This window comes from Aulonocara stuartgranti (assembly GCF_965226115.1).
Source record: "Aulonocara stuartgranti genome assembly, chromosome: 14".
NCBI lineage: Eukaryota > Metazoa > Chordata > Actinopteri > Cichliformes > Cichlidae > Aulonocara > Aulonocara stuartgranti.
Genome location: NC_138950.1, coordinates 21,143,725 through 21,170,679, shown reverse-complemented (window position 1 = coordinate 21,170,679; position 26,955 = coordinate 21,143,725). Strand labels below are relative to the sequence as shown.

General features: G+C 38.4%; 1 protein-coding gene across 3 annotated transcripts in view; it reads right to left on the bottom strand.

Annotated features, from left to right (window-relative positions):
- Positions 1-22,528: 22,528 nt before the first annotated feature.
- LOC309687214 (leucine-rich repeat and fibronectin type III domain-containing protein 1-like protein) overlaps positions 22,529-26,955 on the bottom strand; it is a 187,641-nt gene continuing 183,214 nt past the window's right edge. For all 3 annotated transcript variants that reach the window (XM_082502007.1, XM_082502008.1, XM_082502010.1), the window contains one exon: positions 22,529-23,410. The gene's annotated coding sequence lies outside the window, so the exon portion shown is untranslated. The remainder of the gene's footprint in view (positions 23,411-26,955) is intronic.

Here is a 26,955-nt window from a genome sequence, read left to right as displayed (position 1 = left end):
ACACGTCTGGCACTGCGGGATTTGATTCCCTGCCGTTGTAGTGTGTTACTGATGGTGACCTTTGTTACTTTGGTCCCAGCTCTCTGCAGGTCATTCACCAGGTACCCCCGTGTGGTTCTGGGATCTTTGCTCACCGTTCTCATGATCATTTTGACCCCACGGGATGAGATCTTGCGTGGAGCCCCAGATCAAGGGAGATTATCAGTGGTCTTGTATGTCTTCCATTTTCTGATGATCGCTCCCACAGTTGATTTTTTCACACCAAGCTGCTTGCCTATTGTAGATTCACTCTTCCCAGTCTGGTGCAGGTCTACAATAATTTTCCTGGTGTCCTTCGAAAGCTCTTTGGTCTTGGCCATGGCGGAGTTTGGAGTCTGACTGTTTGAGGCTGTGGACAGGTGTCTTTTATACAGATGATGAGTTCAAACAGGTGCCATTCATACAGGTAACGAGTGGGGGACAGAAAAGCTTCTTACAGAAGACGTTACAGGTCTGTGAGAGCCAGAGATTTTCCTTGTTTGAGGTGACCAAATACTTATTTTCCACCCTAATTTACGAATAAATTCTTTACAAATCCTACCATGTGGATTCATGGATTTTTTTTTCACATTCTGTCTCTCACAGTTGAAGTGTACCTCTGGTGCAAATTACTGACCTCTGTCACCATTTTAAGTGGGGGAACTTGCACAATCGGTGGCTGACTAAATACTTTTTTGCCCCACTGTATAGAGTTGAAGCAATGTCCAAAAATAAAGCAGTTCAAAAAGTGTTATAAAGATGTGATCTTCATGAGTTATAAAGAAAGGGAAAATGTTGAAATTCAGCAAATGTCTTTATTCAGAAAGGTTCATGATGTTATATATATTATTTTAGAAATCTGTTTACTATTTTTTACTGCAGATTACATCAGTAAAGAAGCTGGCAAAATATTGACTGATAAGTTATGGCAAAGCGGTGGGATTAGTGTGTACTTCTTCCCACTCCCTTTCCATACGTAATTGAATTGGAACAGTTGAAGCAATATTGAAATGTGTTAGCTTTATTTTGTATAGCATTATTTTCTCTTCTTTTCTTTGCTAAATGTATTTGTATATTGTTTACATGATCGAAATAAATTAACAATTAATCATCAGTGACTGAATAAATAGATAAACTCTGCTATTGCACCCGTTTCTCTTTTAATATAAAAGGTTGGATGTTAAGGCCTGTTACCTTCACTCAGATGTAATAAGCCAGGAATGTCAGTCTCTTTTAATACTTTCTCAAGAACTGTTTGACTTATTTCAAATGCTGCTGTAATTAATTCCACTGTAGCTGCAGTATGAAATTGTTCAGTGAAAATGAAAAATGAAAAATGAGAAATTTAATGTGTTGGGTAAGTATCTTCTAGTTCATCATCCATCCACGCTTATTCTAGGGCTGGAGGCTATTCCAACTGTCATTGGGCGAGGTACATCTTGGGCAGGTCATCAGTCTATTGCAGGGCCAATACAGAGAGACAGACAACCATTCACACTCACATTCACACCAATAGGCAATTTAAAGTCACCAGTCAACCTAATCCCACTAATTATATGCCTTTGGACTGTGGGAGGAAGACTGAGTACCTGTAGAGAGCCCACGCAGACAAGGGGAGAACTCCTCACAGAAAGGCCAGGTGGTGGATTATCTTTAGCTTATCTTGATGTTGTTTATGCTGCTCACTTAATCCAGTTCTACTATAAAAGTACACAAGACTATTATAAAGAGCATTACAACACCATACAGCGTGCCTATTCAACTACGAAGTTAGTTGGGCCAGATTTTCAAACCGAGGAATTTATCTGGGCCAGATATTATTTTTTTGAAGCCAGTAAGCAGCAGATCATGATCAATTTCAAACCCACACAACTGTACTGAAAAACAAGTATTTTTTTTATTCCTTTTCCCCTATAAATCTGGTGGTGACCTCTCACAAATGCACACCAAAAGGTCCATTTTAAAAAAAGGGAGCTATAACTAAACTATTTTTGCACATTTGAAATACTAATAATAATAACAAAAAACATTTTGATAATTCCTTTTCAAATTAAAATAAATATTTTGCTGACCACTCACTTTTCCTGCCATGGATGGAGCCCCATCGGTCACAAGTATACAGACACGCTTCATATCCAGACCATTTTCCTCAAAAAGAGCTTAAATCTTCTCAAACATCATTGCGCCAGCTGTGTGTCCCTCTAACGGTAGTAAACCGAGCAATTTCCCATCCAAAAAACGGACATATACGCACAACTGTGCATTATCAGTTCTGTCTGTGATCTCCTGCTATAGACATTACATTAGTTTTCTTCAGGTCATCTAACAGCATTTCAAACTCGTCTGACGCCAGAACTTCAATTCTACGAATATTTGAACTGTCCTACAGGGGTACGTTTTTAATAGCAGATGTCACACTCACTTTTCACCGCATCCACCACGGCCAGCATGCAGTATTTCATTGTTTCAGAATCTGTGAAAGGCCTTTTCTTCTTCGCCAAGAAGCAAACATGAAGGGAAGATGCTGCAGCTCTCTCTTGGGCTGTACAGGACCCTCACCATGGTAGTACAACTCCGGTTGTAAGATTATTAAACTCGGTAAAATGAATAAGTATTTGTCAGTCCAGGCAGGGTTAAACCGACAGTTTTCATTGTCAATTTTGCGCTTTTGGAGTGAGAAAGACATGCTGTTGTCGCATCCTATATTACGATGATTGTTTAATATGTTTACATCACGGTGCATTGTGGGTTAAATATTGCTAGGCTACTAGGAGTGTTGCATTCACAGTCTACACTACGCTGTAGGAATTTTTAATTTTTTAAAAATTAATTAATGAATTCATTTTTTGCGTTTTCTCTGTGTTTCTGCCAGGACCACAGGCAGGGCCACTCGCAGGTTGCTTCTGGGCCGCATTTGGCCCGCGGGCCGCCATTTGAATAGGCTTGCCATACAGCATATTTAAGGGAAAGTTTAACCCACATATAGTGGCGGGTCATTCAGTATCCAATGGAGAAAACAGGATCATCATCAATGACATCACAACACATCTTACATTACAAGTCAGAGCGATTTCGTTTTCTTTTCTTTTTTTCTGTGCAGCCACTGGGACTGTGTATGCCTGTGGGTGGTTTACTTGCTCAGCTCATAGTTGAACACTTCCAAGAGACACAATGGTTTGCTTCCTATCAAGTGTTTTGTATATATGATCGCATTAAGCTGCTGGGAAGTGGGTGTCTTTTGAGGCAGCCTGTAGACTGTGTACTGAATAACAAGTGTTTTCTGTGATGCTTTTGTCACTGTCTGAATAAAAACAAAAAATATATATTTTTCTTTACTTTTAACTGGCGAGACAGCATGTTTGGATGGACTGGGCCCACCCCTGCCCACGGCTAGACATGGTCTAGTTCATTGGTGCTGTTGTTTTAAATGAAATAATACTAATAATTAAAAAAAGCTAAATGTGCCATTGGAGGAGGAAGGAGGAAATGTTAAAATTTCATTGTCAAACTAGCAACCTTCTTGTTCTGATGGGGAGAAGTGAAAACACACACTCAGGATTCTTGAAAATGTGAGAGGTGCAGGTTTGAAGCTAAAATGTGAAGATATGTAATTCATCTTAATTTTTATCAGAAGAAAATATCATCTGTTAATGAGCAAACACTCATCCATTCCTTGATTTACAAGTAATGATTTTCTCAAGTATTTCATAAGTGAAGACTTTATCGGCTGAAGAATAAAAGCTCTCATGTTGATTACCACAGAGTGACTGCCCTGTATTTAAAAAAATAATTAACGTATTACCCTTCATGATATGAATACTTTTTTCCCAAGGATTTAAGGTTTCAGAAGTTTCATCTTGACCTGGAAAAAACTCATTTACTTTGTGCTTTGTAAAATCCTTGACATTTTGGAGGTTTTTTAATAAAGAAAGAGTTATCATGGAGAGTTTGTGTAATACACAGTTTATTGTAGATTTCAATGTAGTTTTCAAATGTATAGCAGCTAATGGGAGTAATCCAGTCTATTAAACTCGTCTCCTGTTCATTCAGTGTGTACTAGAAAAGTGTGTTGCTATGCCAACCAATAGGAGACATTGGTGCATCTTCAGACCTTGAATAAGAATAATTCACTTTTCATGTATTTCATGTATTTTTTGTTATCCCTAAATTTCACTGAGGGAAGGAGAATCTTCCCCTGGAAACTCAGCTTTTCCCGAAATAGTTAACATGTTCTCCTTGAACAGCTCTCTCTCTCTCTCTCTCTCTCTCTCTCCCTCCCTCTCTCTCTCTCTCTCTCTCTCTCTCCCTCCCTCTCTCTCTCTCTCTCTCAGTGCTTTTTGTTTTCAAGGGAAAACGAAAATAATATTTTTCTTAATGCTTTTTTTTTCTTTTACCATCACATTTTCACACAACCCGACATTCACACATGTATTTTAGTGCTTTTGTTTTGTGGTGCTCCCGTCCTTCCCCTCTGTTTTTAAAGTTAGCACGACTGGAATTTAAGCATGTGTTGTACTCCTGTGTAGTCTTTGTTCATTTCTAAGATGTTTTTTGCATTTCTTTCACTTGTTTCAGCAATTCAATTACCAGGTCAGTTTATTGTTCATGAGCAAAACAACTTGATTTGTTTTCACTCCTGTTCAATTTGGATGAGTGTCCTTGAAGTGATTTCTACAACAGGCCTTTCTCTCTGTGATTTCCTGGACCCTACAGTTTTCTCCTCTCTTTCTCTGTTCTCTGTTCTCTTCTTCTAACTCAACCAGTATCTCTGATAGGCACTTAACTCTTACTCTTTCTCTCCCAAGTCTCCAAGTCCTTCTTTTAAAAATTCTGTTTCTCTTTTTACGTTTCCTGTTTTCTTTCTATTTGTACAGTATGCGTCCTTCAGCCTGGATTCAGTATGGGTTAAGAACATTTAGATTTTATATTGCACGATTAACGTATTGTTGATAAAAGTCAAGAAAGAAATCTTCAAAGCAGAGCAGATACCTGAGACTCAGGTAGTGGGTCACCTGTGAGCAGCTTTGATAACCTCACGGATACAGCTAAGACTGGAGGGCTTTGGGATTCAGCTCTAACTGTCCTTGAATGGTTCAGCCAAAGCTCTGTGGTTTGCACCCCATAAAATATCTAATAAAGACCAGAAGAGGACATTTCACAGATATTTCCAGAACATCTGATGGAGCTTGAGAGAACCAGGCTCTCTCTTATCATGCCACTGACTGTGGCGAACAGAGGTTATTTATACAAGAAATTAAAGCTTATTTTTTATTAATTGCATGGAGACTAATAACTTCATGTAAAATAAATATGAATTGCAAAAACTGTAGCTTTTTTCTGGCAGAATAAACTTTGCGGATCAAAAGGTGGATCGCTTTTTAATTGTACTCTATAAACAACTCTTTGCAAACTGTACAAATGATCCTGTGCCATAACTTAAAGCAGCCAGTTCACCATACCCTTTGCATCTCAATTTTTTGTTTATTTTTTTTCTCTGCACACCTGTATTCGTCGCTTCTGGTTACATCCCCTTCCACCTATATTATAGCTGCAGAAGTGATCCACTGACATTCTGCTTGGAGGTTATGTCGACCAGACGCTTACACCACCCTCTTTTCCCTGCTCAAGAAAGGAGCATGTTTCTTCTTTGGATGTGGCAACTTCTACCTTGAAAGATAAAATTCACTTTTGAAATTCAGTGAACGTCTGTAATGAATGACCAATAACTTGACTATGTTTCATTTGTTACTGGGTTTATTGGCTTTACTGTGCAATAAATATTACTATGAAATGAAATACGAAGGGTTAGTTTTGCATTTTGCAGCCCTGATTTATCATCAAGGCTTATACACAAATTACCATAGGTGTTTCCAGGTAACAGATAATTATGTGTTTATCTTCAAATAAAGTGTAACTTTTAGAATATTTAGTAGAATTCATTTTTGCACTAAATAGCCGCCTACATTTCCTCATTATTACGATGTTACTACCATGTAAATGTCACTATATATATGTTGACTTCCAAATACTGCACAGAAATAACAGATTTATTGCTCACAGGTTATCATGTTGCTACAAAAATAATACTATGCTGTGTCTAACTTTTGTTACATTTCTTTTCACATTATTTAATTTTCCACAGCTATTGATAATTAAATGATATCATGGAGAGACTACTCTTTTATTCAATGTAACATGCAACCAAAAACCAAATATAGATAGATAGATAGATAGATAGATAGATAGATAGATAGATAGATAGATAGATAGATAGATAGATAGATAGATAGATAGATAGATAGATAGATAGATAGATAGATAGATAGATAGATAGATAGATAGTATCATTAAGACAAACAAAGAAATAACAGTGCTTGAAATTTTATCAGGTGATATCACTGCTAAGGCTCTAAAGGCACCCAGAGCAAAATGAACATGATAAATGGCTTTGCCAGAGAAGACTGTCAAAAAATGCAGTAATAACAAAATAAATATACACTGTCTAGAGAACAAAGCAAAAACCATTTATTAATATTTAAAAGGTCAGGCTGTGTTCATTAATAATGTACTTTTTGTTTGCATTAGAATGAATGCAGTGTAGTTGTTTGTGTTCCTTTTTCTATGTTGTATTAGTCTGTAAAGTGACGTTTTTTAAAAACTTGATGTTGCTGTTGCCTAAAACAGGCAAGTGTTTTTTTCTAGGTAGGTAAAATAAACCATGGTGGTAAACCCAGGGACACAAACAACAAGAGACAACACTGAAACCATTATCAGCTGTGTTTAACCACATTCTCACTAATTAAGGCGTGTAGTAATTATTCATTTATTTGTTTATGCTGCTTGTTTTTAGTACTACTAAGTCTAATTGATGGTATAATTCCCCAAAAAAACCCATTCCATTTTTTTTTAAAAGGCCATGAGATTAAAATAACATAAAAAAGAAGAAAAATAAACAAACAGAGCTTTTTCACATCAGGCATTTTTACTAGAGTAATCATAGGACCAGTGGAATTAATGTCTCCATTAAAAGTACCAGTCAACTCTATCGCTGAACCAGCATGTACAAAAGCAAGACCTCTTCTAAGTAGAATGCAGCCACTATGAATACACCTGTGGTTCCCTTACTGTGACAATTCAGAATGCCTGCGAGGTTTAAGGGATAAGAAAAGCTATGTCAAAAAGATTAAAGTAGGAATACCATGTAATATGGATTTAACCTGATCTTTATGGAGGGAGTATTCACACTGCAGGATCACAGATGAGTTTTAAAAGGTTTGAGCAAAAAAGATTTAGTATTATGAATGTTGTATTATATGAGTGACACAGGCAGAAATAAATCCTAACTTTAGAAACATCCATCCATTCTCTTCCGCTTATCCTTTTTAGGGTGGCCAGGGGGCAGGGCTAAAACACACTCATATTCACACCTATGTGCAATTTGGAGTTTCCAATTAACCCATACATGTCTTTGGACCATGGGAGGAAGCTGGAGAGAACCCACACAAACATGGGGAGAACATGCAAACTCCACACAGAAAGACCCTGGTCTGAATTGAACTCAGGACCTTCTTGCTGTGAGGCAACAGTGCTAACCACTGTGCCACATTGCTGCTTTAGAAGCAATGTTTTACTTCATGATCATACTAATTGCTACTACATGGGCTATCTTTTTTTTTTTATATACAGATAAGCTTTGTAGTATCCAGTCAGTCTTTTAATTACACAAGTATCGTAAACACTAAGTCTGAAACTGGCAGACATGATATCACAGTGGATTAAACCATGCCTGCTACATGATGTGAACACAAAAGCAAAGCCTGTTCTTTATAAGAAAACTTATGTAAAACTTTCTTCTGCACTCAGGCTCATATTTCAGCTCCGTTCTCACTCAGCTACACATTGTGATTGTGGTCTGTGAGCTGCCGTGTTGAAAGAGTGATTAGCAAAAGGTTACAAAATTAGGGCTGGTACGAATGGCTTTTATACTAATTGGCAAATTTTGGATGGACGTAATGAAGGAGGTGCTGTTTGTAAAAGGAATTCATTTATGGAGTGCAGTAAACACACAACGTTCAAATTAAACACGTGATGCTGCACTCCATACAGAATGGAGGTAAATGCAAATTTCAGATTTTTCACAACAATGTTTGGACAGAAAAAGTAAAAAAGTTCATTGGTTCTGAGAACTGATGAACTCATTTTTGGTAGGCTGCCCTGTTCTCACTAAATTATTACTAAATTTCTTCTGCAGTGGCAGACATTCAGGCTTACCCAGCCAAGTTCAGTAAAGGCAGCAGTTAATTAGGGAGGGCTGATGATTAGAGAACATTTCCTAATGCTAGACAACATGATTTCAAGTCCTGCATGTGTGTGCCTCTGTAAGCGTGTATTTGCATTTGCCCCGTGAATATTACTGCAGTGTACTCATTAAGATATAATAAAGGAAAAATAGTGAGACGTTATTATGAACCAGTAATAGCTGCATGAATCAGCCTGCAATACTGGAGTGCTTTCAAACTAATAAACATAAAGAAACAAAGCAGGTGTCAAAAATCACATTATTTTGCAATGTTTTTTTCTTTGTAAACTTTAAATGCTCCTCCAGCCTGTGCTGCTATACAACAGTTATGTTCAGCCTTATTAAAAAAAAAAAAGAAACATGAATCGATCTTCAAAGGAAAACACAGCTCAAAGAAAATGTAAAAGTGTATCTAAAGAAATTACAGTAAGATTAAATAAATAGTTGTCATGCCGGAAAAGAACGGTGATGGCAGATAAGAAATAGTGGCCTAAAAGGCACTCGCAAACATATATATATGTTGGCTTGAAATGACTTGTGCCACAGGCGGTCTAAAACAGGTCCCTCTGAGTCCAATCTCTGCATTTGCTATGATTGACTGACGGGATTGCTTATCTTTGACAGGATCATTTCGATAAAGTTGTCCTCTAACTAGGCTCTTCTTTGTCTGTTTTCTCTGCTTTCATCTATTTCCTTTTTTTTTTTTTTTTCATCTTTCATCTTTTCCACATCTGTCTTGTGAGTTAAATCTTGAAACTGCTCGCTACTGTTTATTTGAATGACTTTTCAAGCATAGCCATTGATGTGAAAGTTATTCCATTTAGCAAAATGGGAAAAAACTGAAATAAAAATCATATTTCAAAACACCAAATGTTTGAAAGATTCCCTGTTTATTGCTCTGTTGTGTTGGACAGCATATTGTGTTCTAATATTGCTTTTCTGTTACTCACAACAATCACCAACAAGATAACAAGGCCTGTCACTGTCTAAAACTATTATAGTTTAAAGCAAACATCTCTTTTTGTCTTAAATTAATTAAGAGAAAAAAATATGACTGAAGTTAAAGAATCAGTGTGAGTACACTAAACCCAGGGAGCTGGTGGAAATGTCTCACTTTTTTCTTTTTACTTCTTCCTACAAAACTGCATCCTGTACATCAGCCAACAACATGTTGCATCTTTTTATTCCTTAGTCTGACTGTAACCGTAAAAAATTTCACTCACATGTGAGATGGAGGGATTCAATTTGTTATTCAAGTAAGATTGGTGTCTGCCTGCCTCTATATTGTGCTGCACTCTGTGCTGACATCGGGTTTCACCAACTGTTGTCAAGTTTCCACTGAAGTGAAGCGAGCGGGAGCCACGACTTGATTATTTTCAGATTGTTGCAGAGAGACAAACCTGATAAAATTCCAAATTTGATGCATCTTCAGTACAGATATAGCTTTGTCGCGCAACTTTGTCAAACCAGTGATAAGTGATATTTCAAAATAACAGTGTAAAAGTAGTCCTGCAGAGAATATTCACTGGAATCTTCAGCTTTATAAGTGTCACGCCGCTGTTTTGCTAACAAGCCTTCAACTATTTTGGTTGGTTCTGACCTCCCTTACTTCCATTTTCAGTCCCTGCAGGGAGCTCTTTTTCAAAGATAATACTCTAAAAGCCACTTTTACGCTTTAGCACCAAACAGCAGAGACACAATTAGTGATTGACATAATGGGGCATGTAGCAGTTTGGAGAGAAAGTTGTGAATATTGCATTTCCACCCATCAATTGGCCAGAAAAACAACAGATATGATAAAACATATGATAACTGTTGGATTTGTAAATACTACTAATTCCATATGCAGATATATGCCCATAAACAAGAATAATTTGCATCAAAGGGACATATTTGCGATACTGACAGCTTTCTGGTGTCCTTTTGAAGGAACCCTTGGAGTCGGGTGGCATGCAGAGATTGCATTTGCTGAAATGCCATCTTGAAAACAATGGATGTTATCTGAAGATGGAAACAGGGTTTCAAGAGAACCAGTGGAGAGTACCTTTGGACAGATCTTGCCTATCCCTGGCTTCCATCCTGTGGACGCGGCGTGGATCTCATCAAACCTCGCAGCCTTGCCCATGCTCTACATGTTAAGATCTACACCCTTTAAATGGCTTTGTTTGCTAGCAATCTAGCATTTAATAATTTTTTCAAGTCACAGCAGCTGGATTATCTGTATCTGACAGAAACGTGGCTTCAACGTGGTGAGTCTGTAGCTTTTTCTGAACTTCTTCCTTCAGATTGCTCATTCTTCAGGCTCCCTCGGATCTTGGGTAGGGGTGGAGGGTTATCTACAGTGTTCAACACCCATTTTCATTCTCCAGTTTCAGACTCTAGCTGTTTGAGCTACACCTGAACAGCCCTGTGCTGTGTGCTCTCATTTATTGTCCTCCTAAATGTAATAAGGACTTTATCCAGGAGTTTTCAGATTTAATGGCCAGAGTTGTTCTCAGTTTTGATAGTCTTTTAGTCCTCGGTGATTTTAATATTCATGTCTGCTGTGAGTCTAAACCTCTGGTCAAGGACTTTCTAAATGTTATAAACTCTTTTAACCTGACACAGTGGGTCACTGGCCCCACTCATGAAAAAGGACACATACTGGACTGGCTGCTGTCTCAGGGGTTGGATGTGTGCAGAAATATCTGACTTGCGTGTCTCTGATCATTTTCCTGTGCTGTTCACTATAATGTTACAATGCTCTGTAGATTAGCTTTGCACTCCAGCATGTAAAAGATGAGCGATTAATGGTTTAATGGCTCCTCAATTTTATGCCGCATTTCTTGATCCTGGGATAATTAACTTAAGATGTGAAATCATCAAGGACTTTTCTGATATTTTTAATTCCACCTGCACTGATATCTTGGACTCAATCTAAGCCAATGTCAGAGCCATGGTTGAATAAATATATGCACACCCTTAGACGTGAATACAAACATGCTGAGTGGAGATGGAAAAACTACAGGTTGTATGTTTCTTTACAGATATTTAGGGACTGCCTCTCTGTTTACCAAGAGACTATAAAGACTCAGTTTATCTCAGACCTAGTGTCCACAAATAGAATATATTTTAACGTTTTTGTCTAAGTGCTTTGAATCTACTATTCACACATAGGATACATCAGCAACTTGCCCAAGGTTATTTGGCATGTAGACTGGAGCAGCCAGGGATCAAACCACCAACCTTTTGATTACTAGATGATCAACTCGACCTCCTGAGCTACAGCCACCCCAAAACCACCCTTGGAGCAGTCTGAGCCTGTTTCCTTGAATCATATAATTATGGTATTTGATCACCTAAGATCATCATGCTGTCCATCAGATTCTTCCCCCAAGTATGCTGACTTGGTTTGGGTCCTACTTATCTGGAAGGACCTTTTTATGAGAACATGGGCTAAAGCTTTAAAATAGTCCCTCTTAGTTATGGTGTGCCTCAAGGCTCAATTTTGGGTCCAGCCTTCTTTGCACTGTATATGTTGCCACTGGGGTCTATTTTTTTCAAGGTCTAACTGGTCATTTCACTGTTTTCCAAATGACTTGGAGATTTATTTGTGTTTAAAAGAAGGGATATCTTCAATTTAGCTGTTATAGGTTGCCTTGAAGACGTTAAACAGTGGGTGTTAAGTAGTTTAAAACTAAATGAAACTTATCCAGGGCCGGGTCATGGGCTGCTGCCCCTGCCGACAAGTGGAAGAAGATGGATGGACTAAATGAAAACAAAACACAAAATGTCATTTTTGGCAATTCTGTTAGTAAATATAAATTCAAATTCAAATTCAAATTTTATTTGTCACGTACACAGTCATACACAGTACGATATGTAGTGAAATGCTTGGACAACTGCTCGTGACCTAAAGAAAACAAAAAAGGAAAAGGCTATGAATAAGATAGGAAATAAATATGAAAAATTAAAAAGGGTAAATTTAACTAGGAAGGAATAAAATATAAATTAAGGTTAAAAATGAAATAACTGTACAACACAAATTAGAATGAAGGGTAAATTTAACTGGGAGAATAAGATAAAATATATAAATTAAAGTTGAAAATAAAATAACTGTACAACAAAATACACAATATAGAACTATATAAGAATGTATGAAGAAATATAAATAAATATATACACAATAACAGCAGCATATACACAATAACAGCAGCGTGATTTAAGTAATGAAGTGAAACAATGTCCAGAATGTCCAGTGTGTGTAAGAACTGTATGTGTGGGTCAGTACTGTGTGGTGGTGTGATTGAGAGACCGTATCGCCTGCGGGAAGAAGCTCCTCCTCAGTCTCTCTGTGTTGGTCTTCAGGGAGCGGAATCGCTTTCCTGACCTCAGCAGAGAGAACAGTCTGTTGTTGGGATGGCTGAGGTCCTTCACGATCTTCCTGGCCTTGGTCCAGCACCGCCTGCTGTAGATTGAGTGCAGGTCAGGGAGCTCGGAGTGGATGGTGCGCTCAGCTGACCGCACAACCCTCTGTAGAGCTCGTCTGTCCTGCATGGTGCTGTTCCCGAACCAGGTTAAGATGTTTCCCGCCAGGATGCTCTCTATGGTGCAGGAGTAAAAGTTCCTGAGCACCTTGGAGGGCAGTTGGAAGTCTCTCAAGCGTCTGAGGTGGTAGAGACGCTGACGGGCCTTTTTCACCACGGTGTTGATGTGACAGGACCATGACAGGTCCTGCGTGATGTGAACTCCGAGGTATTTGAAGCTGTCCACTCTCTCCACTGGGCACTCGTTGATGACAGGGGTCTGGTAGTTCCTCTCCTGCTTAGTGCTGAAGTCCACTATCAGCTCCTTTGTCTTACTGACGTTTAGAAGGAGGTTGTTCCTCTGGCACCAGTTCTCCAGATTCCTAATCTCCTTCAGGTAGGCCGTCTCGTTGTTATCAGAGATCAGGCCCACCACGACGGTGTCGTCAGCAAACTTGATGATGGTGGTGGAGCTGGTAGTGGCCACACAGTCATATGTGTACAAAGAGTACAGCAGGGGGCTCAGAACACACCCCTGGGGGGCTCCAGTGCTGAGAGTGGTGGAGGCTGAGACATGTCCGCCCATCCTTACTGCCTGTGGTCTGCCAGTTAGGAAGTTGGAGATCCACTGACACATAGATGAGCTGAGTCCCAGATGCTCCAGCTTGGTGGTGAGTGTGGAGGGAATTATGGTGTTAAATGCAGAGCTGTTTAGTCTATGAAGAGCATTTTAACATAATTCCCCCTTCTAGTGTCCAAGTGAGTGAGTGATGTGTGGAGGAGGATGAGAGATGGCATCGTCTGTGGAACGATTTGGACGGTAAGCGAACTGTAGTGGGTCCAGTGTGTCTGGTAGTGAAGAAATGATGAAGTCTCTGACCAGGCGTTCAAAGCACTTCATCACTACTGAGGTGAGGGCTACAGGGCGATAGTCATTGAGAGAAGCAGGGTGGGGTTTCTTCGGGACAGGAACAATGATGGACTCTTTGAAGCATGTGGGGATCACCGACTGAGATAGAGAGATGTTGAATATCTCAGTGAACACAGGAGCTAGCTGGTATGCGCAGTCTCTTAGGATATTGACGGTGCTCTTGGCCCTTTATCTGCTCATTGTAAAACTAATGTTAAAAACCTCAGTGTGTACCTTGGCGATTCCTTTAAAGTGTGTAGGTGAGTGTAGTAGTCCAATCTAACCTTTTCCATTTCAGACAGCTAGCCAAGGTACAGCCATACTTTCCAGCTAATATCTTTGAACGTGTTATTCATCTGTTCATGACTTGCAGATTGGACTACTGCAACTCTACTTCAATTTGGACCAGTACTTTTTTTTTAAGCCTCAGTTGTTGTTGTTGATCTTAGTTGTTTTATTGCCTTATTGTATTATTCTTTCTCTTTTATATTTTTATTGCATCGTTGTCATGTGTTTTCCTTGTTTACTTGCCTTTTAGTTTATAAAGCACTATGTGCAGTATGAGCTGTTATAAATGTGCTATATAAATAAATTTGACCTTTACCTTGACCTTACTCTAAAGTCAGTGTCACTCTCCTATGCAACCATGTTATCCATATTATCTAAAGGAGACAAATTACTTGTGAAGTTATGTGCTTCCTGTATTGATAGAACTAGTTATTCTTGACTTTTAGTCCATTACACTTCACAGCTAGTAATGTTTTTTTTTTTAAAACCCACTAATGCTAGCATTGACATGACACCTTACCTTACAATTCTCACAACCTTGTTAAATACACATAAAAGAAACATAACAAGCACACATTAAAATCATTAAAATATTATTAAATACGATTTGTGTGATCTTGAATTTTTTTATTTGTCACAGGGTTTTTTTAGTCATTCATGTAAAGGAACCTCATAAAATATGTTATTATTTTAAATTCATCAAAGCAGAACTCTGTCAAAATGAAAAATATGCTCTTTTATTTTCATTTTAAAGTCTTTTACTTGTGTTTTTAATATAGCGATAAGTCTGTCTTGGGCCACTGTCTATGTGTCTTTCGACACTGAAAGGAAACTGTAAGACCTCTCCCCCTTAAAAAAAATGCCTTTAATGAACATCAAGTCGTGAAGCCACACAAGGTGCAAACACATTCCAAAAAAAAAAAAAAAAAGGTATGAACAGCTGCAGACAATAAGTGAAACATCTTTTAATTCTCCCTCTCAGAGTTTTACACACAATCCTAAGATTATGCACTTTCCATATTAATGTTGACAGTTGTTTTATGCAACCATTCTGTTGTGCAGGTGTGACACCAGATGTAATAAGTCCCAGTACAATGACAGAACTGCACAGAATAATGTGACACAAATCAGCATGCTGCACTGGTTGGACAGGTTTCCCCGCTGTTCCTTCAGATACAGATTTAGATCCCTGCAACCCCCCCGCTACTTTCTGCCAAATGTGGACAAACACTGCATACTTTGACTAGATTTAGCCCCAATTAAGGAGTCATATGCATACAAATTCAGAAAATATTTTCAGAGTCCAACCATATCAATGTTTTTCCTTTGTGGTTTTTCTCACAGCAGCTCCCTCATCTGTAAAATTTGGGCTGGGAGAGTATGGTAACTTTGGGTTTAATTAGTTGAACTAAACTTGATGAGATCTTGTGGTGCGCATCCAAGCTAAGCTAAAACCAGGGGAGAGCTGAGTTTTCAGTTATCTTGCACCGTGAGCTGTCCTCATTAAAACACATCTGATGGTTGTCTGCAGAAGATTAAACGAAAAACACCATGAGGTGCTCTTATTATAAATACTGAGCTCTGCTGATTACAAACAATTGCCTACATCACCCCTGCTCTTTTTGCTTAGCAAGTAGATATCCTCTTTAAAGTCCATTTCCACTTTAATTATGGTTTAACTGTAGACACTGTGGAGTTTGTAAATTAAAAAAAAAAAACAGAAAATCAGACAATGACACATTCAGAGTTATTCATAATCTGTTTAGCAAGAACAAAACCACCTATTTAGCCTTAATTCATTCAGTGACTAAACCACCAGCCTGACCCAGGTGAAATGCAGGCAGGTAGATGGAAAGACATTTTATTCATCCAGTGAGTCATTCTGTCACGTTTATAGCTCGAGTCGTTATGAAACACAAGGACACATGGGGCAGGGTGCATAAATGATGTGCATGCATAAAGCCCATACATATGCTCATTCCTCCACATAAACAGGTATTTATTAGGGAAGTCTGTGAATGTGCAAAGGTCTCGGATTCTTTAAATTATAATATTTTTTATAATATTTATAATGATTTTTTTTAACACAACCCCAGCTTGATGTTGGGAAATATGTCAACAAAACATTTAATGTCGATTTATGTTCATTTTGGAAACTTCTTTTGTTCTTGTATTTTTTATAAGGTTGCTAGGAAAAAATAATACAAATTCTCCTTTTTGTGTGCCCACAGTTTAAGTTGGGAATCTACTGAGTGTTCAACAAATCCATCCAGCGGTGGCTCGGTTGCTTGGCTTGTGCAGGGAGTACCATTAGTTGAACTTCATTTCAGTGGAGTGTTGACTTCCCTCCACTGTGAGAGGCAGCCTCTGTGTGATGTGTGATCTGCGTCACGTGGCGGACCACTGGCATGAAGGGGCAAAGAGGGGGAGTGCATTTGGTATAAAAACTGAAATGGCACAATGTCAACCCGTCACCATTTAATGCTCTGTTACTATGGAGACATCTGAAGTATTTACCACTCGTTGCCATGTTAGTTCATCCTCATTGTTTGGAATCGTGAAACGTAGACAAAAGGCTGAAGTCCTTGATGCAGCTAAAGCATGAGAGGATGAGAAATCCTCCGTGCAAACATGGTCCATGATTTCAACAGTTTTAGCCTTTGTTGAAAGCACTTTAAAGAATTAAAGTGTAAATAATCTAATAGGGAAAAAGAATAATCCATGGTAATGGAAAGTATTATTTTTATAATCTGTTAAATAATTTGGCTAGGAGATTATTTGCATACAATAAATGCAAATGACCAAGAGCTCAAAGCCTCTAGTCATTGATTGTCTTCTATACTGTGTGCATTTTATTATACTTTTAACAACTATGTAAAAAAATTAAAGCCAGCGTTATTACCGCCACTCAAAGTAAAGACATAAAGCAGATAACACCCCCATCACCTCTGTGGACTCATTCCGCTTCCTGGGTACCACCATCACCCAGGACCTGAAGTGGGAGCCCACCATCACCTCCGTCATCAAGAAAGCCCAGCAGAGGATGTACTTCCTGAGGCAGCTGAAGAAATTGAACCTGCCAACACGGACGATGATGCAATTCTACACTGCAATCATCGAGTCCATCCTCACCTCCTCCATCACCGTGTGGTACGCTGGAGCCACTATCAGGGACAAACAGAGACTGCAGCGTGTTGTGCGCTCTGCTGAGAAGGTGATTGGCTGCAGACTCCCATCTCTGCAGGACCTGTACACCTCCAGGACACTGCGGCGTGCAGCTCGGATCTCAGCTGACCCTTCTCACCCTGGACACAGTCTGTTTTGACCTGCTCCCCTCAGGCAGGAGGCTCCGGTCCATTCACAGCGACCTGACCACAACAGTTTCTTCCCCTCTGCTGTTGGACACATGAACAATAACCACATGATTGTCCCCGCCACTAACACATGACCCTACGCTGTGTCACTGCATCATTTCATGTTTGGCACTGATCACCACCTGCACTCATGTATATATCTTTCTACGTAGCACTCATAATTCTTATTCTCATGTATATATCTCATGTATATCTCATGCACATATCTTTCTTTCTACATAGCACTTTAATTCTTATTGTCTGCACTGAAGCACCACAGCAATTTCCTAATGTTGTAAACCTCAACATCTGGCAATAAACCCATTCTGATTCTGATTCTGATAACAAGTCAGAAGTCTGAAGGACTCTCTCGCAGTTTCCTTCTAATTTCAAGCCCTGTGTAATTTATGATAATTCAAACAGATGGTAGAAGGTTTAGTAAATGTTAGCGTTGAGCAGTTTCAGCAGTGTCCTGACAGTTTATTCTTCCATGAAATTTGTGCATATATGTGGTATTTTGGTGCCAAGCACTGAACGCATGGTACACAGGTGGGAAGACAGGAAGAAAATAGGTAGGGGGTTGTTCAAATAAGGCAGTGCAAAGCTAGTTATTGGCATTCTGGCAGAAAACGTCTATTTTTGCATAGAAAATAGGAATATCAAACCTATGTGTGTTGTTGGCACCACTCTGATGATACTTTGCCAATGAATGTCTATAAAGAACGAAATCCAAAATGTAATTTGCAACGGATATGTATGGACTACAAAAATAACATTTATTGTGGACCTTGCTGAAAAAGTCTTTGCAGGAGCAAAGATTAGATCCTAGAATAGATGTTTGAAATAGGCTCTCAAAGAGCGTCATAAGAGACTATAACACTCTTAAACAAGGATTTGCAGTACTATCTAAAACTATCTGGTAATAAGGTGTAAAGAAGAGGGTAATAATTACTAAATTAACAACCAACTTATACATTGTATCACCAATGGTTAGTAAGGTAATACTAATTGAAGCTTTATTTGGGTAGCAACTTTTTAATAACGTGGAAACAGACATACAGCTGGCTAAGCACATTAATACGAGTATAGTTACATACTGGTAACAATATAATAATCTCTAGGTAATAAAACAGCAACATCTCTGTATTGGGATTTTCATTACCTGTAGTAACCTCAAGTTAATTGTGTATTGATTGATGTTTTAACATATTTGGACATTATTAGGATGTTATGAAGTTGGAATAAATGCTACCTTATGTCCACCAGCTTTCTTTACTGCTTGAAGGTAACAGTGTAAATATTATGTATTAATTCTTCTTGTTTTTTTTATTGTAAATGTTTTATTTACATGCGTTATTTATTTATTTATTTATTTATTGTTAATATGTGTTTTTGTATTTAATTTTATTTCCAGCTATGTTGCTTTTAAGGTGCTTTACAGTTGGGATGGACTGGATTGGATGATGCTGTGGCTTATCACCTGGAAACATGCGTGTTATGGCTATTTTATATTACAGCACTAGGAAGTAAACAGCTATACAGGCAATCATAGCTCAAAAAAAATTAATGGTGGGCCAATACAAAATGCTTTGGTTACATAAACACACTCTCATTAAGCCATAAGACCTATGATTGTAACCAAAAATACATTCTTTAAAAAGCACACACTTTAGCATCCTGACTATATGGAAGTTCAGTTTAGCTGCCACTGTAAACACTACTATAATGAACATATTATTATCATTATTATTATTACTAGTGTATAATGATGCGTCCTTACTTAAAAGTAATCAGGACAAATAATCAAGTGTTGCTTTTCTCATTGACTTTGTTTTTATTACATAAGCTTAGTCCTTTGTTTTAGGTTACAAGACTAATTATAAGCACAAAATGATGACCATATGTAGGGCTTGACAGATGTGCTGTCCTAGCAGTTTTGCTAGTTTGTGCCTCTGCGAGTGCAAAACCATCTAAGTTTTCTTTATGTGGAAAATCCAGAAAAATAATGGGCAACACTGATTTGGCCTGCTTGTTTCCTGTGTAGACTGCACGGGAGAGAAGGGAGTCCTCACAGGCAAAACACATCCAGGTGTAACAATGGATGCCCCAAGTGTGAATGAGGAGGGGATGTTTAACACTTGCAAATGAGATTCCACCAGATGTCGTGGGTTTAAATCTAGCTTAGGATGTTGGCCACATGTCCTCCGATGCTTTCTTTTCCAGCATTTCTTGTATCAGTCCACTGAGACTAGATCAAGAAGGGAAAATATATTCAAAAAGAAACTCAAAACATCAAGCCACTGAGTGTGCAGGCAGTCTGGGGGAAAAAGAGGTTTCACAGTTAAATCATTCAGCCACACAAGTAGTGATGGTACATAAAGTAAATAATAAAGAAAATAAATATTAACAACCTTTAAAAATACATTTTTAACAAACCCTCATTCATATGCAAACCTTTCTCTGAATGTCTTTCCTTTCTGATTTTCTATCATTCAGGCCCACAGATGTGAGACATGAGGATCTAAGGTTGTTTATGGACCTTTCCTGTACTGTTTCTATTATACCCTACAGCACCTTGTACAATTCCTTTGAAAGGTCCAGTACAAACTTATTAATATTTATGTGGGTGTTTTTCAGATGCACATTATCTACTAATATGACTTGGTGTTGCATTTGTAAGAGGATTTTCAAGGCTCTCTGTGGTATATCTTCTAACCTATTAAAATTATAATTAGATTTTTTCCCTACTTTTCAAGGTTGAGATTTAACAAGCACTAGAAAGAAACACTCACTGCGGCTATGCTGATAATTTCGCGACCTGCCCAGGACACCACGATAAAAGTTCCTGCTCTTTGTATTTCTTCTTCTTCTTAATTCCATCGTGCTGACACATATCTGTGTGCACACTTTTGTTTTACTTTACTTTGTGTGAACATTAACTTGAGAACATGACAAGAATTCAACATGTACACTAAGTCTGGCCCCTGTAGAGAAGATGGTCTGATTAAATTTGGAGTGCCTTGCTGAATTGATTTACATATTAATAAATGTAAAAATAATTTTCCTGAAAGCACTAGGACTATTCAGTGTAAGATACAGTTTAGCTTAATACTTTCCCAAGAATGTTGACATGAGTATCTGCTTTGATTAATGAATTCGGCAACACAACTTATTACATTTATTATACAGTATCCTGGTAATTGTGATGGGGTGTTGTCATCTTAAATGCCTCTTGTTTTATTCATACTCCTTTCAGGAAAACTTTTGAACATGTACACATGCAAAAGTGACCGTTTATAAATAATTAATTCTTCGTGATGATAATGACTCTTAGGATGGTTTTGATTTTGTTTTGTATTGCGTTGTTCTACTCTGCTGATTTCCCGTTTTAATCACATTCGCTTCCTGCTGTAAAACTCCAAGAGTGAAACATGAATCCCAGTTTAATATTGGGTGCTTTCTCAAAAGGAGACTCCAGGTTCTACATTTTCTAGAGCCTCTCATAACATACAGGATGACATCTTTTTACCCCCTCTTTTGGCCCTTTGTTCCCTTCTGTAAATCTAGTAGTACGGATATATTTTTCTTTAACCTTCATTAAACTTCATCCATTGTAAGTCTTTATGCCTTATGAATAAAGACAAAAAAATATGGAATGGACAGGAAATAGAGTTAACAGGTGGTGATGAGAGTAAAGGAGAAGGGGGAGACAAGGATGTTGAAGAGCTGATCTGGCGATGGCTGCCTGCCAAGAACTACGGAGCAGAGAACTGAGAAATGGAGTAGATCAGGGGAGCAGAATGGAGTTGTAGAGATCAGACTGGGTATTACATATGAGAGGGAAAACAGAGCAGGGGAGAGATGGAGAGATGTGTGGCCTGAAAGTTGGGACAGTGCAGTATGAGGGAGAAAAGCAGTGGTGACTGAGGTGAATAGATGAAGGGAGGAGATAATGGGTGAGGAGGGAGAGGAGAAAAGCAGACAGATATATAGCATGGTAACAGGAAGCAATAAGTGGGATGGAGAAACGCACAGCACTTCACTTTTTGCAAATGGTCACCTCCCTTTTGAAGGTTGTAATGCTCTAGTATAATACAGTGTGTTAGTGTATTAGTCCCCATGTTGGATTAATCCATCTGTCAGCATATGCAAAAAATAATGTGAATAAATATGGATAAATTTGATTAGAATTTCCTACCAAAGCTTTGCTGATTTTTCATTTCGGACATCACAAACACTATAATTTAATACATGAAGCATTCCTCTACTCAGAAGTGCTTCTTTGTGAAGATTTAAACACTGATGAGTGTTGATCTGAAGGCATCTGAAATTTCTTTTTCTCCCTTTGCTTTTTCCTCTGAACTCAGCTGACAGGAGAATCGAATCGTGAATCTGTCTACGCCACGTCTGAAACAAAACCCTGGTCCCAACAGCAATCGTTGACATTCAATGTGAGCTCTAACATACCGCACTCCTGAATTTCATGCAATTGCTTTAATTAGTGTAATAGTATAGTAGTACTATTGCTTTTTGCTCAGTGAAAAGCTGGGTTAAGCTCCAGCCCCCCTCGGTGACCCTGAATTATTGGATAAGTGAATAAAAAATTGATTGGTTGAATAAACAGGTAGTAGTATTATATTCTCAGCCCAGAAATGAGAGCGAGTGACAAGAGAAGGACAGCTGCTGCTGCATTAAACAGCACACACACAAACACACAGACTCGCACAAACACTGTTTACACTGCCCAGCAGGTCTCTTGCATATATGTCAAAGTACTATAGCTCCCTCCACCTGTTATGATTACGTGTGAATGGAGAATAACAGAAAGCTCCATCTAAGACTGAATAAAATAACGCTGTACTGTCAAAAATGAGGGGTCTGTATGTAAAGGATGTAACTCTAATCCCCCCTTTATTTTACTTTTAATCTAACAGAATATTTCCTAATTATCTCATATTTTCAATCAGTAGATGTTCATTTTGTAAATGATATTACTAAATAGATTTAAAACATAATATGCCATCATATGTGCAGGTGTGCAGCATGCCCTAAAAATGTTAGTTTTAGTTTTTTAAGGTTCATTTTAGTTTTAGTTAACAACTACAGCTACAACAAAAAAATCAAATACTCAGAGTGGCCAGTCTGGAGAAGGTCATCCATTTTTGTTTAATTTTATTAGAAAATATCCACACACCATAAAAATTACATGTACAAAACTATAAGATTTGAAATTGCTTTATGTACACATACAAAAGATAAAGCCCAAAGAAAAAAGTAAGAGGAATACAGGAAGGGGAAAAGTGAAGACAATGTGTTTTTATTTTTTTGGGTGGGGCGTGGGATGTGTTGCTTCTGGAATAGGTCAAAAGTTTTGAGGTTCTCCATCTAGTTCCTGGTCTTCTACCGATCTGCAGGGAGCTGTAATCATGACGATAATCATTATGGAATGGCTGGGAGTGCAATTCCATGCACAGATATGAATAATGCATATCCGTGATGCCGTATATATCACATATCCCTTTTTCACAAACCAGAGTCAAAGCACGAAAATGGTAAGGAGATGCTAGTAACAAGCACCTGGAATATTCTGATGATTAATATAAAGGGATATCTGCCAGACACATGAAGATTGAACTCCTCACAGATAGAACATTAGGTGAGATGTGGCCTGTTATCGCTCATGCCGTGTGCACGTAAATGCACTCCACTGTGGTAATAATGAAAGAGATAATGGAGATGTGCAAGGCCTAGATGACAACAGCTGAGCTATTAGCAATGTAAGTTGTGCAGTAATATACAGTCATACAGCATTTTTCTTCACATTAAACTATTCTGATTTGTAGTGCAGAACTCTTTTAGAACTCTTGTAAACTTATTCTGTGATGAAGGTTAAGGTTGATGATGTTTCGGATAAAAATCTTGGATGATATCAATAATGACTCATGATTTGGAACCCTGCTACTTGGCTTGTTTTCTCTTAACCATTAATTTGTCTTTCTGGACTTCAGACATGCGGCTTTCCTTCTGGTCACTGGGTCTGAAAGACAAAAAGAGAAAGAAATTAGTTTGGAATATAGACCCAGAATTGTTTTAAAATTTCAAATATACGAGGGTTTAAAATGACTTGTCCTACTTATTTCCTCACCACAAGACACGCTTTGTTACCACCTGATATGCACAGCAGCCATACTTTTAGCCTAAAGCTAAAGGAAATGTGCCTTTTATCTGAATAACAGCTGTTCTTATTGTGTCAGGGGCAACATATCTGAAATGTGTTTTTGTTTGTGTATAAAAAGATTTTTTCTAAAAGGCCACAGGGATTTGACCACTTTTTATTTTTCATTTCTTCTGTCAGTTACATCTCTGCGGATTAGATCAAGCCAAATCCACAGACGATTACACTTCAAATTGAAGAGAGCTCTTAAAAGAGGTATTTCCTGTGCAGCCCCAGTGAGAACACATCTGCATCCCGCATGGGTTGGTTGTGCCTTGTTCCCATAAAAAGAGACAAACTAGCAACTAGGTTAGTGTTAATACAATCACCACAAACTAGACAGCTTTGTCACTTTCAGTGCTCTAGAGCACATGGAAAATCAAGTGTTTGACGTGATAACAATGATAAACCTCAACTTTGTGCAGTCAACTTATCACGTACAGCTGTTAAACCTGCAAAATAGTTATTTAATATTAATGTGCGTTTCAAAAGCCCCTAATGTGACAACAGCTACAAAATTACATAATGGGGCCTCATAATCCCCTGTTTAAACAGAATGAATATGTGCGCAATACAGTATTAAATGACTATAGATTTATTGAGAAAATGTGAACAAAGGCATCATACTCTTTGTAAAACTGGCCTCATTAGTACTGTAATGTTAGCATGCTAAAATGATTACAGTAGTGGTCACACTGTAAGTATTCCATGTGGGGGAACCTGGTGCTCATTGATTGGAGTGTAGGAAAGAGACGATTTAATGGTGATGCTTAAAAATAAATACATAAATAAATATGGAAAAGGGGTGACCGACTGGACCGGTGGTTGGTGTGTGTAACACATGGGTGACAATGCCACAAGCAACGAGCAACAGGTTAGACACCTAATAAGTTACTGTGCACACCAATAGGGCCATATTGTGCTCTTTGTGAACACCTGAAAGACTGACCCTCCAACACCATCCACACCTATCCTTCCTAAGACAAGCACAAGAAATCAATCTAACGATGGGAGTTTCTCTTCTGCCTGCATGAGCAAATTATTTTCTTCTAAAAGATAAATGCAAGGGTTCTAACTTAAAGTCTGTCTAGTTGATAGATGTGCAAATGCTTTTTATACCACCGAATTCCTGCCACAACAGCCTGGCAAATGTGCGTGTGCGTAGCCTCGGTGACACCTCCTGCTGCAGGAACAACTGCAAAGATGTGTTTTAATCATTTTGCAGGTATTCATAAGCCCGGTTGCCCCGATAACTCCCCATCAACGTCTTTATCAGGTGTATAACAGTTTTCTAGTATGTAACATTAGATTTTCAAACATGGGTGCTCGTTAGCATCACAGATGGTCTCTTGTTTTTTTTTTTTATCGTCACTCTGCATTCAGACAAACACATTGCATGCATTATCCTGACTACTGTGTTTAAATGCTTGAAATGAAAGTTGAATTATCAACTATAGGTGACGAAGTTAATTAATGTCACACTGTATTAAAATGTATTGAATTTCTAATTTCTGTGAGTATAGTCATAGAAAAGCAATTAATCTGCATTCGCTATACTTTATCTTACTCTATGTACTAGAGCAATTACAGCCATGCAGAATTTCATTTATCGGGAAGAAAAATGCAAAGCTGTAGCTAATTACATGGAAATTGATCAAGGTGTTTTATGTTTTGAGTTGCCATTTTGTAACCTTCTGAAAAGCACTAACATATTAGTTTGTTTCTGTCCCCGACCCACTCCCCCCAAATGCATCCTGAAGGTGCACCATACATCAAACAGAGCTGTGGCCTGCTGATGAAATACAGGTACAGCTTTTGTGCGTTACTAGAGGGCGGGAGGGAGAGAGAGAGAGAAGATTCTTTTTATACACAGGACATATATAATTATATGTTCTATATCAAGTAATCAAGTAATGCTGAGCAGCAAATTTGCAGCATTCAATTATCGTTTTCCTTTTTCCAGCTACTGCTATTATAGGGATTGTCTCTCTCTCACTCGTGCTCTCTCTCTCTCTCATGTGCATACACGTTCCTCTGATGAAACACAGTTGACTTTTACAAGTCCGTGTATCACTAAATGTCAGCCAGTTTCACTTGCTATCATGTTTGATTTTTAACATGGCTATAAATATAATCACTGCTCCCACATGCGAATCACAGGCTCTCAGTGCCAATTAACGATTATTCGGCTGTCCTGAGTGCAGCGTTGTGCTGTATACGGCAGATAAAAACAAAACAAAAAAATGCCCACTGCCAACAAATCCATCCAGCAGATTTAAATAGTGTTGTCGATAAATGGTGAAACTCTGCCACGATTGCTGAGCGCTACAGTAATATTTATAAGCGGGGACCAGGTGAAGGTAAAATTACTGCTTTGCTTATTTTTAGCTCTGAAATTCATATTCCAAAAATCACTTGGTTTGATGTGATTGTGGTGGTAGGCTGTCGACACAAATTGACAGCAATGCTTTTAAATGGCTGATTATGCTACTGACCTTCACAAACGGACACTGGAGCATTTAGAGCAATCTCTTTTGCATAACAAATCCTGCTGGTGCTCAGATGTTGCATGAAAACCACCCACACAAAACAAGAAAAACAATGGCTTTTAACATTCTGCAGCCCAGTCCTAAAAATGATTTTAGTACTGAACGTGGCCCAGAAAGATTAATTTTGTTATCTGAGGAATAGTTTACTACTCACAGACCTTGCTCCCAGGAATACAACAGGCTAAAATGCAAACGTTTTGAACTGAATGACGCATGCACCAGTTAGCTGCGATATTAAAATGAACACAGGACCTCTGGGTATGTCCCGTGGTGTCTCATAGAGTGCTGGCAGTAGATCTTTCAGGTTCTGTGAGTTTGAAGGTGGGGCCATGGATTAGGCTTGTTCTGTCTAGCACATCTGGCATATGCTTAGAGCGGGCTCCTATTTTAAGCCATTTCTGAACAGGAACATTGTCCTGCACGTGTCATGGAATTATTGGTAAAAAAAAAAAAAACTGAATAGTTGTTATATTCAATGAAGGACCTCTTCTTGGCATCACCTTAATATATTTGTAAATGTAAAAATTTCATTTTCTATACTATTAAAAACTTGCATCTCTTTTGGTTTAATTGACGAAGAGATGGTCTAGGAAACTGCAGGGCACAGCATGTAAAACCAGAGGTCAGGATGATACGGGCAACTGGCCAAACGGGCAGTTAGCCAAGCTAAGAGAAATGATGAACCAACCAATGCTGACGCTGGCCTGACAGCAGCCACTAGTGGGAATATGTATTTAGGTGGTCAGCTATATTCAAATGTTCTCATGAATGAAATGTCTGGTGAATGCCCTGAATTATTAAACTTATCTATTTTTTCAG